Source organism: Cibotium barometz, chromosome 15 (genome assembly GCF_041138505.1).
Source record: "Cibotium barometz isolate CiBa-2024 chromosome 15, ASM4113850v1, whole genome shotgun sequence".
NCBI lineage: Eukaryota > Viridiplantae > Streptophyta > Polypodiopsida > Cyatheales > Cibotiaceae > Cibotium > Cibotium barometz.
This window is the reverse complement of record NC_141060.1, coordinates 55,786,452-55,801,261: the sequence shown is the minus strand read 5'-3', so window position 1 is coordinate 55,801,261 and position 14,810 is coordinate 55,786,452.

The following is a 14,810-nucleotide window of genomic DNA, read 5'->3' as shown; positions in this document are numbered from 1 at the left end:
GCTCTTCTTCACCCATTCCCAAGGTCGGTTCTTCAGTTATAATACAAGCAGTCCTAGCAACTGCTCCTGCGCGGCCCCTGCCACGCCCATCTCCTCTTGCACCTTGGTGGATAGGGGTTACATGGCCTTGATTTCCTCTGCCACCTTGGGGAAATGATGTTGCCATCTTGGGACAGTTGGCCCTAAACTGTCCCGGCTCGTTGCACTCAAAACACAAAGGGCCTTCTCTGGAAGAAGCAGCATACGAGCGGGGGACAAAAGAGTTGCTTTGTCGCCATCTGTTGTAGTAGGGGAAATTCTGTTGGGGTTTCTTATAGGGTTGATCTTTAGGATTTGCCTTAGGGGGGGTAAGATCTCTTTTGAGGCTTAGGTTTGTCAGTCCTCAATTCTCTCACAAGGGGCTTTGCTCGTATGAGAGCATCCTGTAATGAGCTTGGCCTCATTGCTTCAAGGCAAGAAACTAAGGGTCCATTTAACCCTTGCCAGATACAAGCCACTTGCTCGGAAGTAGTCATAGCTGGTGCATACTTCCGAAGAGTGATAAATTTGGAATAGTAGTCCTCAAGAGTTAAACTGTACTGCCTAAGACAAAAAAAACTCATTCATTTTTATGGATTCATGGGAAGGGGGAAGATATCTTTCCTTCACGGCCTGCTTGATGTCTTCCCACGTTTGAGAATGCTTGGTGACTCCCTTGTCATGGCACCACTATTTCCACTAGAGTTTAGCATCTCCAATGAGCCAAAACCGTGTAAGCATAGACTGATTTGCGACTCCAGTACTGGCGGCGGCAGAGAAATAATCGTCCATCGCGTCAATCTAGACTTCAACATCCTCCTCAATCTTTGAACCTTCTCCTTTAAAAGAGGGAGGTTGCATTTGCTTGAGCAATAGCTTCTTCTCCTGGATATCAGTGTAAAGCGCATTGGGAAGTAGAGGGTGATCGTCCTGGCCATCATTGTAAAAACAATTTTAAGATAACAAGATTCATACTTGCACAACAATTATTTTGGCAAGTAAAACATTGAAATCATTTTATTTCCAAATATTTACAAGGATGAGTTTTATTACAAAGATCTGAGACTAATATAATTAGTCTCATTTGCCATCAAGGAAAATTCCTAAGCTTGACTATGACATAAGGGTAGAGCGGTCCACAGGTGAAATATGGAGGTTCCGTTGTAGTTTCTAAGACTGTAAAAACTGATGGTAAGGGTGGTAGACTCTGGATTGGGGTAGGTCCCAACACAACTACTCTGTCAGCAGGTAAGACTTGCATCACTTGGTCATACACCCAGCGATCCTGAGGAATGCGAATCCCATCTCTAGTCAAAGAGGTGTCGGCCCTGGGGGTACCGACAAACCAAAATATACGGATCGTCTTTAACTTTTCAATCCAATGAATCCGCTTAAGGTTGGTGGTAAGGTTCCCAATTCGGTCTGCTCGGATGAAGAAATATCTCGGCCGACGACTCCAGAAATCTCTAACCCATCCTCTTTCAACACGAGAGAAATGAGGGAGGGACATCTTCTCTGGTATATCTGTAGCAATGTGTCACAGAACTCAAAATTTGAGGAGTGACTAGCAGTCTCGAAAATGCATTAGAAAACTAGAAACTTCGAGTAGGCATCTTCCTCTTCCTACAATCATTCAAACATGAATTCAACTTGTTTTTTTTCGTAGGATGTTTTTATTGATTAGCATTATGTTAGCTAAAACATTCATTTGCAAAACAGTCCTTAAATGGCAATTCCTAGGAGCTAACTTGGCTTTGATACCAATTGTAAGGTTCCCCCCTTCTAAAATAGGGAAAACACTTAAGATAGTCCATTAAGTCTTAACTTGGAGAAAATTTCCTATTTATCGCATGTAGAGATTCAAGGATACGATTCATAGGTAAGATGTAGTCCTATCCCATAGGTGGGCGACTACTAGACTTGATTTATAGAGGCAACGCTTTTTTTCCCCATCAATGCAAGGCACAGCCACTGGCCTAGTCTTCTAGAATAGAGTTGCCCAAGGACCTATTTATCTAGCGTAAGGCTTTCACTTAATCTATTGGAAAGCTACCCGACTAATCGGGTCCACCCATCCGTAGGATGATGCCGTCGGGGCGTTCCATCCTCCCACTTTCCACCTACTCACGCATCAATTTATTTTCTAATTAGTCCTACCACACTGTTTGACATAAATAAATATATTCCTTAATTAAGCCCCTTTTCACAAGTTTGTTAAAACAGCCTTTTCTACAGTCTAATAATGCCAAAGATAAGATTTATAAAAAAGTTTATACATGAATCACTTTCATACAAGCCAAACTGGCTCTCTTAATCGTTTTCTTTATACTGCCGATGATCTAGAAATTGGCCTTCTAGCTCTACATGCTGGGCAAAACCCTACGAGATCATACACCTCATCGTTGGCCCAGTGGTGGCAAGGACTCAAGCTGGCCTGTCGCCTTCTCAGGCTCCATCGCTCGATCCTCCCGTCCCTCAGAGGGATGTCTGCACACTAGGGTAGGCTTATTCACCGCACTAGCTCGGGCCCTCAGAACTAGATAGCATCATAATCTCTCGCCTCAATCAACGACCTTTATTCTCCCAATGGTATGAGGGATACCTTGGGCCATTCTCGAGCTTTGCTAAATGATGTCGCTGGGCTACACAAGCACGGAACGGAGTTAGCGTCGAAGCCAAGAAAACCTTGCACTCTTTAAAGATAACAATTTCAATGCAATTCATTGAATACAGCATCACTCAATTCGTAACTTCATACAATTTTATGTCATTATTTTAAAAGGAAAAGATACACATTTATTAACACTAATATTTCAAAAAAAAAAACTCTTCTTTAAAAGATAACTAAGCTAACCTGGCCACCATTTTCTTGAGAAGCTTGTAAAGGGAGGGTTGGGGCCGCACCGGGAGCATCTTCTCTAATCTCGTTTTGTTGCGTGCTCATCTCGAGGCAATATTCTGACGTTTCTGGGAAGGGGCCATCTTGGATGTCATCTTGTAGGGCTCGTTGTTGCGATCGAAACGCTTCAGTCAGATCTCAATTTTGAGATCGTTTGCTCGCTCGCCGTATGAGCAAAAGACCACAGTGCATGAACCCTCTCTTAAGGCTAAAACCTCTTACTGAAGTCCACACAAATGGGGGGGAATTGTGAGATGTCCTTAACACAAAAACTTTTTGCTAGAGGGGAGAAGGGCTGAGGGCTGCTATAAGTCTCTTCACACCGCGGGGGGGGGAGAAGAGTTAAGGACACTGCCTCCTAGCAAGAGGGGGATAGAGGAAAATTGCCTTATATAAAAAGTGGCAAATGAGGGGGTGTGAGAGGGGAGGCTGTACTACAGCAAGTACACTGCATAGGGAGAGACGGCTGTACGGACGGCAGCACAACAGACTACGCAGAATTGCGTGTTGCCTACCATGGAGCACCCTGGGGGTTTATATAACTATGGGATACGGGTACGAGCACTGTGTAAAGCAAGGACGAAAGGACTGTGTACCAGCAAAGACTAGAGTTTTTTTATAATTAGTGTTAATAAATGTATATCTTTTTCTTTTAAAATAATGACATAAAATTGTATGAAGTTACAAATTGAGTGATGTTGTATTCAATGAATTGCATTGAATTTGTTATCTTTAAAGAGTGCAAGCTTTTCCTGGCTTCGACGCTAACTCCGTTTCGTGCTTGTGTAGCCGAGCGGCATCGTTTAGCAAAGCCCAAGAATGGCCCAAGAGATAAAAAACAAAAGCAGGAGGGAGCACACACAAGAAAGCAAACCCTAATCCATATCCATCAATCATAAAGAAGGAGAGAAGCCATAGTCATCATCACTCTCACACACACAAAGGAGAACACTACATAGTGTTATGTCCACACTACAAAGTAAACCTAATGTAATGTGCACACCACACATGACCAGCTCGACGCGGTCATAAACACACCACACGATATCTATCTACCATACTGTCACTCTGTCAGCACCCATGTGCTATCCTCCAACTTTATACGAGTTTGACATTTCAGCACTCCCCCTCAAGCTCGACATGTCCATCTCTAGGACTCCCAATCTAGTACGAAAATACTCAAACTTATCCTTACCAAGTGCTTTGGTAAAGATATCTGCAACCTGCTCATCTGTCTACACATATGTCAAATCAACATGCCCATCTAGCACTTTCTCTCTGATGAAGTGATAGTGAACCTCAATATGTTTGGTCCTGGCATGATAAACTGGGTTGCTAGCAAGCTGAATACTACTCATGTTGTCACAATGAATGACAACTCTCATATCACTCTGTAACCTGACATCATCTAGCAACTTCTTCAACCACATAGCCTCACATGCAGCTATGGCTGCTCCACGATACTCTGCCACTGTGGTAGATAAAGCAACTATAGGTTGCTTTTTACTGCTCCAACTTACAGCTCCACTACCAAGGCTGAAAACATAGCCACTGGTAGACCTCCTGTCATATGCACTACCGGCCCAATCTGCATATGTATATCCATAGACATGCATGTCTTTTCCTACCTCATAGAAAAGACCATAATGCACGGTAGTTTTGACGTATCTCAGAATACGTCTCACAGCATCCAAGTGAGGTTTACGAGGACTCTGCATAAACTGACTCACCAAACCAACTGCATAACTGAGATCTAGCCTCGTAATGGTCATGTAGATAAGGCTACCAACCATTTTCCTGTACATGGTGATATCATCAAGCTCATCACCCAAATCAGCCCTAAGCTTCATGTTTTACTCTAATGGTGTCAACATTGGTTTGCATGCTGTCATACCATACTTTGCCAGCATGTCAAGTGCATATTGCCTTTGCACCAACCATATACCCTTGCTTGTTCTAATCACCTCAATGCCAAGAAAGAACCTTAAATCACCAAGGTCTTTCATATCAAACTCTTTGCATAAAGAGGCCTTAACCTCGTCAATGCCTTTCCCACAATCACCTGTGATAATCAAATCATCAACATAAATGACTAATATCACGATACCATCATGTGTCTTCTTCACATAAAGTGAAGAGTCTGCATTTCCAACCACAAATCCAATACTGACAAGATATCTGCTGATCTTGTCACTCCAAGCATGAGGTGCTTGCTTCAAACCATAGATTGCTTTCTTTAACCTGCAAACAAAAGTAGGATATTTTGGATGTACATATCCTTCTGGCTGTTCCATGTACACCTCTTCTTGTAGTTCACCATTCAAGAAAGCATTTTTTACATCCATTTGATGTAAAGCAAAACCTTTTTGTGCTGCTAGTGCAATGATAGACCTCACTGTAGCCATCTTAGCCACTGGGCTGAAAGTTTCATCATAATCAAGACCATAAGTTTGTGCATATCCTTTAGTGACCAGCCTTGCCTTATGTCTCTCTAGGCTGCCATCTGACTTGCACTTTACCTTATACACCCATTTGCAACCAATTGCATTCTTTCCTTTAGGTAACTCAGCCAATTCCCATGTATCATTTTTGTCCAAAGCATCCATCTCTTTATCCATGGCGTTCTCCCATACATGCTCTCCAATAGCCTCTGTATAGCACGTAGGTTCCACATGCTTCACCATAGATGTCATGTATGCATAGTGCATAGCAAAATCTCGATATGTCAATCTTTCAACTGGATATCTGACTCTCTGGGATCTTCGCAATGCATGCGGGTCACTCTGTATACCTGTAACTCTAGCATGTGGTGGTACATATCTGTCCTGCCTAGCACCAGGTGTGCGTAAAATAGGTATGCCGAGCTCCTCATCCAAACTCTCAGAACTAGATGACTCATAACCTGTGATTCCAATTCCTTCGACTTTCTTCTTGCCTTTATCCATAGCACTACTCCCAGTGCTCACACTCTCATGCCTCAAACGTCCTGACCATGGACGTACACTCCACCGACCTAAAGCGGATTCGTTTGATTGAAAAGTTGAAGATGATCCGTTTATTTTGGTTCGTCGGTACCCCCAGGGCCGATAGCTCTGTGACTAGAGATGGGATTTGCATTCCTCACAAGATCGCTGGGTGTAAGACCAAGTGATGCAAGTCTTACCTGCTCTGACAGAGTAGCGGTGATGGGACCTACCCCAATCCAGAGTCTACCACCCTTACTTTCAATTTTTAGAGTCTTAGAAACTACAGCGGAACCTCCATATTTCACCTATGTGGACCGCTCTACCCTTATGTCATAGTCAAGCTAAGGAATTTTCCTTGATGGCAAATGAGACTAATTATATTAGTCTCAAATCTTTGCAATAAAACTCATCCTTGTAAATATTTGGAAATAAAATGATTTCAATGTTTTACTCGCCAAAATAAGCATTGTGTAAGTATGAATCTTGTAATCTTAAAATTATTTTTACAATGATGGCCAGGGCGATCACCCTCTACTTATAATACAGGCAGTCCTAGCAACTGCTTCTCCGCGTTTCTTCACCCTCTACTTATAATACAGGCAGTCCTAACAGGTCGGTTGTATAAGTATGAACCAACCTAGGAAATGGGTGAAGAAGAGCGCGTGGAGGAGCAGTTGCTAGGACCGCTTGTATTATAAGTGAAGAACCAACCTTGGAAATGGCTGAAGAAGAGCGCGCCACCGTCCATGTAGCAGTAGAACACCAAGGTCCGAATAAACAATTTGGTGTAATCCAAATCCCAGCCACTCATCACGGTAAGCCATTTCAGCTTTTGATTGATTGTGGCAGTACCCACTCATTTCTTTATCCTAGGTGTTTGCAAAGATTAAACTTGGGTCAAAAAACAGCTAAAAGAATGACTGTAGTGTTAGCCAGTGGGAAAGTAGTATCTCGCCACTCTATAGGAAACCTTGATTTTGAGCCAAACTCATGGCCACTTTAGAGTCTTACCATTAGGAATTCATGATGGAATCCTTGGGATGGATTGGTTAATTGCAAACAAAGCTAACATTCATTGTAACTAGGGGAGTATCACTTTTGAAAATGAGCATGGCCAAGTAATATCCGTTTAGGGGATAACAGGAAAACCTAAATCTAGGGTAGTCAAAGCAAAACATCTTCTCAAGGGAACACGTAAGGGTCAGCAAGTTTTCTTAGTCAAGCTCAACAAAACCATTGAACCTAGTAAGGAGACAGAACCCTCTTGGCTCCAAGAATTCTCTGACATCTTCCCTCACAAGCTTATAGGGCTACCACCTCCTTGAGAAGTCGATCATGAAATCGAGGTGATTTCTGGGGCTCAACCCGTCTCAAAAATGCCCTATAAAATGTCCCTTCTTGAAGCCATTGAGCTTAAAGAGCAACTTTTCTAACTCATTGAGCAAGGATTCGTACGCCCTAGTAGCTCTCCTTGGGGGGCACCTGTTCTTTTCCAAAAAAAGAAGTACAGTAATCTCTAACTCTCCATAGATTATCAAGGACTAAATCAAGTCACTCTCAAGAATAAGTATCCTATCCCTCGCATCGACAAACTTCTTGACAAGCTTCATGGGGCCAAAGTCTTCTCAAAAAAAAATTTGAGGTCTGCTTACTATCAGATCAAAGTCAAAGAAGCAGATATACCAAAGACAGCCTTCAATACCCGTTATGGCCACTATGAGTTTACTATAATGTCATTCGAGTTAACCAATGCTCCTGCAACCTTCAACCGCCTAATGCAAGATATATTCCGTCCTTACTTGGATAAATTTGTGCTTGTTTTTTTTATGACATCTTAATCTACTCCAAATCAATGGAAGATTATGAGGAGGAGCATGTGCATAGAGTTCTGCAATTGTTGCGCAGACACAAACTCTATGCCAAGAAAAGAAAATGTACCTTCTTTACTCATCAAATTGAGTATCTTGGATTCATCGTCTCCAAAGATAGTGTTTCAGTAGACCCTGCCAAGGTCAAAGATATTCTGGAGTGGCCACCCCCTAAATCAGTTCGTGAAGTTCGTGGGTTTTTAGGAATCACGGGATGGTATAGGATTTTTATCAAAGATTATGCCTTGGTAGCTGCACCTTTGACGGATCTTCTTAAGAAAGATTGCAAAATAGTGTGGCTGCCAATCCATCAAAACAGTTTTGATTAGCTCAAGGTTATTATTACTTCTGCCCCAGTCCTCAAACTCCATGATTTCACCAAGGAATTTGAAGTGGTTACTGATGCCAGTATTCTAGCACTTGGTGGTGTCTTAGGCCAAGAAGGAAGACCAGTCGCTTATACTTCCTACTGCAAGCTGAAGCAATATGAAGCAAATTATGCCACCCATGATTTGGAGCTCTTAACAGTTGTTCATTGCCTCAAATTATGGAGACATTATCTCTTGGGGGGCCAATTTCAGCTTGTACCACAAAAGTCTGAAGTGGATCTTCACCCCACCTAACCTCAACATGCGACAAAGGAGATGGATTAAAATTCTATAAGAATATAACTTCGACATCAAATTCCACCTGGGAAAGATAAGGTGGTAGCAGATGCACTTAGCCGCAAATCTTTCTTAAGTGCAATTTCAATGCCAAATAATCCCATACTGGTCAAGGTGGAAGAAGTCTCATCTCATGATCCGATTATCAGAGGATGATGAAGTTAGTAGAAGAAGGGGGAAATTCAAAGAAAGAGAAGAATCTAATCAAGGGATACTCCACTCATGAAGGATGCCTCTACTATCACAAGCTATGTATCCCTAAGGATCCTACTTTAAAGAAACTAATCCTCCATGAAGCTCATGATAGTCCTATTGCGGGACACCCAGGCTATGCAAAAACATTAAATGCCGTAAGAAGGAGCTTTCATTGGGCAGGCTTGAAAAATGATGTCCTTCATTACTTGAAGCAATGTCTCTCATGCCAAAGGATCAAAGCTGAAAATGTCAAGATGCCTGGGAAACTTCAACCCTTCGATATTCCCCAAATGAAGTGGGAGTGCGTTAGTATGGATTTTGTCATAAGTCTCCCCACCATTCAAGGAGGATATGACTCCATTCTAGTAGTAGTGGACTTATTACCAAAGTAGCTCAACTTATACCAGCAAAGAAGACCTTTAAAGTTTCTGACGTTGCTCTAATATTCATTAAGGAAGTCCTCAAACTTCATGGTCTCCCAAAAAGGACAGTAAGTGACCGGGATTTTGACTTCACTTCAAAGTTATGGCAGTCTAAGTTTCAAGCCCTGGGAACTCAACTTTGCTTTAGCACAGCTTATCATCCAGAGACCGATGGCCAGACTGAGAGAGTCAATCAAGTAATTGAAGACATTCTCAGAGCATTTTGTGGATGGGAACCAAGAAGGTGGATTCAATACCTTCCTCTAGTAGAATTTGCCTACAATGCATCTTATCATCAGAGCATAGGAATGTCACCATTCAAAGCACTCTATGGGCAAGAATGCTTGTCTCCTCTAAATTTCTCAGATCCGACCATAAGAGTTGAGGCATCTAGGAAAATGCTCGAAGAGATGGAGGAACAAAGCAAGGCAATCCAAAAGGATATTAAAGCTGCCCAAGATCGACAAAAGCATTATGCTAACACCAAGAGGTCTGAAAGGATGTTCAAGGAAGGAGACAAAGTTCTTCTATGAGCGCGACCCAAATGAAGTTCTCTATCACTTGGGAAATATAAGAAGCTCAGCCCTAGGTATTGTGGTCCCTATACAGGTATCTAGTGTCTAGGTAAAAGTGCCTATAAACTCCAACTCCCAGCCCATATCAAAGTTCACAATGTATTTCATGTAAGTTTGTTAAAACCTTATGTACCCAATCTCGATCATATTCTTGATGATGAACAAGTTGTAATCCCTACTCAAGGAGTCGTTGAATTACAGCCCAGTAGCATCATAGACTCTAGGGAAAGGCAACTCCGAAATAGAACTCTTGTAGAGCATCTAGTACACTAGAAAGATTACCCCCTGAAGAGGATGCAACTCGGGAAGATGAAGCTACACTCTTAAAGGATTATCCCCAATTCATGACGAGATGAGGACATCTCAATTTCTTTAAGGGGGGAAGGATGTAACATACCCATCTTCACTGATAAAGAAATGTCCACCATGTAATAGATAAATTTATGAGTTTTTATGGTATAAAAATCATTAATATTATTATTTGAATCATTTCTACTTAGAAACTTTAAATTTTCAGCCCAAATTTAGAATTTACGCCTAATATAGGATTTTATAGCATCCAAAACGGACACCGGATCAAGCTTATATGTAAATTTCAGTCATTTTTAGTTAAAAAGTGACGACCTTTAAACCTTAATAAATGCATGACCGAGCATCCGATGGACGAATGGTATGCACCCTAATGACCAGAAGAATCTCCCGAATTAAAAAAAAATTTGCTCCCCAAGGCGGCGTTTCGGCACGTAAATCGAGGTCGATGTCCCAAATTTAGGGACCTCGCCCTAAAATTTAAACCGTACACACTTACCAAGGTACCCGTACGATGGCCGCACAAGAACCAAAGGACGATCGCCCACTATGTGGTCCACACGCACCACTACGTGGACACCCATGCTACCCCAGACCAGATAAGGTACATGCGTACCACTCCTTTCCCTGGTAACTGACACAGTACCTTTCCCACAAAGCCATGCAGGCCACTGATCTACAGTCTTTGCTGGTGCACTGTCCTTTCGTCCTTGCCTTACACAGTGCCCGTACCCGTATCCCACAATTATATAAACCCCCGGGGTGCTCCATGGTGAGCAACATGCAATTTTGCGTAGCATATGGTCTATTGTGCCGCCGTCCGTACAGCCGTCTGTCCCTATGCAGTGTACTTGCTGTAGTACAGCCTCCCCTCTAACACCCCCTCATTTGCCACTTTTTATATAACGCAATTTTCCTCTATCCCCCTCTTGCTAGGAGGCAGTGTCCTTAACTCTTCTCCCCCCCCCGGGGTGTGAAGAGACTTACAGCAGCCCTCAGCCCTTCTCCCTTCTAGCAAAAAGTTTTTGTGTTAAGGACATCTCACAATTCCCCCCCCATTCCCTCTAGCAAAAAGTTTTGGTGGATGCGTGAGTAGGGGTGGAAAGTGGGAGGATGGAATGCCCCGACGACACCATCGTACGGACGGGTGGACCCGATTAGTCGGGTAGCTTTCTAATAGATTAAGTGAAAGCCCTACGCTAGATAAATAGGTTCGTTGGCAACTCTATTCTAGAAGACTAAGCCAGCAACTGTGCCTTGCATGGATGGGGAAAAAAAACGTTGCCTCTAAAAATCAAGTCTAGTAGTTGCCCAATTTATGATCAATTATCCTATGGGTGATTTGAATTTTAGAAGATCACACTCCCCCTGCGGGATAGGACTACATCTTACCTATGAATTGTATCCTTGAATCTCTACATGCGATACATTATTTTAAAAGGAAAAGATACACATTTATTAACACTAATATTTCAAAAAAAACTCTTCTTTAAAAGATAACTAAGCTAACCTAGACACCATTTTCTTCAGAAGCTTGAAAAGGGAGGTTGGGGCTGCATCGGGAGCATCTTCTCTAATCTCGTTGTTGCGTGCTCATCTCGAGGCAATATTCTGATGTTTCTGGGAAGGGGCCATCTTGGATATCGTCTTGCAGGGCTCGTTGTCGCGATCGAAACGCTTAAGTCAGATCTCAATTTTGAGATCGTTTGCTTGCTCGTCGTATGAGCAAAAGACCACAGTGCATGAACCCTCTCTTAAGGCTAAAACCTCTTACTGAAGTCCACGCAAATGGGGGGGAATTGTGAGATGTCCTTAACACAAAAACTTTTTGCTAGAGGGGAGAAGGGCTGAGGGCTGCTATAAGTCTCTTCACACCGCCGGGGGGGGGGGGGGGGGGGGAGAAGAGTTAAGGACACTGCCTCCTAGCAAGAGGGGGATAGAGGAAAATTGCCTTATATAAAAAGTGGCAAATGAGGGGGTGTGAGAGGGGAGGCGGCTGTACTACAGCAAGTACACTGCATAGGGACAGACGGCTATACGGACGGCAGCACAACAGAGCATATGCGACGCAGAATTGCGTGTTGCCTACCATGGAGCACCCCGGGGGTTTATATAACTATGGGATACGGGTACGAGCACTGTGTAAAGCAAGGACGAAAGGACTGTGTACCAGCAAAGACTAGAGTTTTTTTTAATATTAGTATTAATAAATGTGTATTTTTTTCTTTTAAAAGAATGACATAAAATTGTATGAAGTTACGAATTGAGTGATGCTGTATTCAATGAATTGCATTGAAATTGTTATCTTTAAAGAGTGCAAGCTTTTCCTGGCTTCGACGCTAACTCCGTTCCGTGCTTGTGTAGCCGAGCGGCATCGTTTAGCAAAGCCCAAGAATGGCCCAAGGTATCCCTCAAACCATTGCGAGAATAAGGGTCGCCGATTGAGGCGAGAGATTATGATGCTGTCTAGTTCTGAGGGCCTAGACTAGTGCGGTGAATAAGCTTACCTTAGTGTGCAGACATCCCTCTGAGGGGCAGGAGGATCGAGCGATGGAGCTTAAGAGGGCGACAGGCCGGCTTGAGTCCTTGCCAGCGGGGCGACCGACGATGAGGTGTATGGTCTCGTAGGGTTTTGCGTACAATGTAGAGCTGGAAGGCCGAATTCTAGATCATCGACAGTATAAAGGAAAAGAATAAGAGAGCCGGTTTGGCTTGTATGAAAGTGATTCATGTATAAATTTTTTTATAAATCTTTTCTTTGGCATTATTGTACTGTAGAAAAAGGCTGTTTATTTATGTCGGTAGGATTAATTAGAAAACAAATTGATGCGTGAGTAGGGTGGAAAATGGGAGGATGGAATGCCTCGATGGCACCATCCTACGGACGGGTGGACCCGAGTAGTTGGGTAGCTTTCCAATAGATTAAGTGTGAAAGCCCTACGCTAGATAAATAGGTTCTTGGGCAACTCTATTCTAAAAGACTAGGCCATTGGCTGTGCCTTGCATGGATGATGAAAAAAAGTGTTGCCTCTAGAAATCAAGTCTAGTAGTTGCCCAATTTATGATAAATTACCCTATGGGTGATTTGATTTTTAGAAGATCACACTCCCCTTGCGGGATAGGACTAGGTCTTACCTATGAATTGTATCCTTGAATCTCTACATGCTCAAGGTGTCGATAATTAGGAAATTTTCTCCAAGTTAAGACTTAGTGGACTATCTTAAGTGTTTCCCCTATTTTAGAATTGGGGAACCTTACAAATGGTATCAAATCCAAGTTAGCCCCTAGGAATTGCCATTTAAGGACTGTTTTGCAATGAATGTTTTACCTAACATAATGCTAATTAATAAAAACATCATACAAAAAAAATAAGTTGAATTGATGTTTGAACGAGACTGCTAGTCACTCCTCAAATTTTGAGTTCCATGACACCATGGTACAGATATACCAGAGAAGATGTCCCTCCCTCATTTCTCTTGTATTGAAAGAGGATGGGGTAGAGATTTCTCGAGTCGTGGGTCGAGATATTTCTTCATCCGAGTAGATCAAATTGGGAACCTTACCACCAACCTAAAGCGGATTTGTTGGATTGAAAAGTTGAAGACGATTCGTTTATTTTGGTTCGTCAGTACCCCAGGGCCAACACCTCTTTGACTAGAGATGGGATTCGCATTCCTTAGGATCGCTGGGTGTATGACCAAGTGATGCAAGTCTTACCTACTGACAGAGTAGCTGTGTTGGGACCTACCCTAATCCAGAGTCCACCACCCATACCATCAGTTTTTAGAGTCTTAGAAACTACAACGGAACCTCCATATATTCACCTATGTGGACCGCTCTACCCTTATATCATAGTCAAGCTTAGGAATTTCCCTTGATGGCAAATGAGACTAATTATATTAGTCTCAGATCTTTGTAATAAAACTCATCCTTGTAAATATTTGGAAATAAAATGATTTCAATGTTTTACTCGCCAAAATAAGCGTTGTGCAAGTATGAATCTTGTAATCTTAAAATTGTTTTTACAATGATGGCCAGGACGATCACCCTCTAATTTCCGATGTGCTTTACACTGATATCCTTTAGAAGAATCTCCTACTCAAGCAAATGCAAACTCCCTCCTTTAAAGGAGAAGGTTCAAAGATCGAGGAGGATGTTGAAGTCTGGATTGAAGCGATGGACGATTATTTCTCTATCGTCGGTACTGGAGTAGCAAATCAGTCTATGCTTGCACGGTTTCGCCTCATCGGAGATGCTAGACTCTAGTGGAAACAGTGGTGCCATGACAAGGGAGTCACCGAGCATTCTCAAACGTGGGAAGACATCAAGCGGGCCGTGAAGGAAAGATATCTTCCCCCTTCCCATGAATCCATAAAGATGAATGAGTTTTTTTTTCTTAGGCAGTGCAGCTTAACTATTGAGGAATACTATTCCAAATTTATCACTCTTCGAAAGTATGCCCCAGCTATGACTACTTCCTAGCAAGTGGCTTGTATCTGCCAAGGGTTAAATGAACCCTTAGATTCTTGCCTTGAAGCAATGAGGCCAAGCTCATTACAGGATGCTCTCATATGAGCAAAGCCCCTTGTGTGTTGAGGACTGACAAACCTAAGCCTCAAAAGAGATCTTACCCCCTGAGGCAAATCCTAAAGATCAACCCTACAAGAAACCCCAATAGAATTTCCCCTACTACAACAGAGGGCGACAAAGCAACTCTTTTGTCCCCCGCTCGTATGCTACTTCTTCCAGAGAAGGCCCTCTATGTTTTGAGTGCAGTGAGCCGGGACACTTTAGGGCCAACTGTCCCAAGATGGCAACATCATTTCCCCAAGGTGGCAGAGGAAATCAAGGCCATGGAACCCCTATCCACCAAGGTGCAAGAGGCGATGGGCG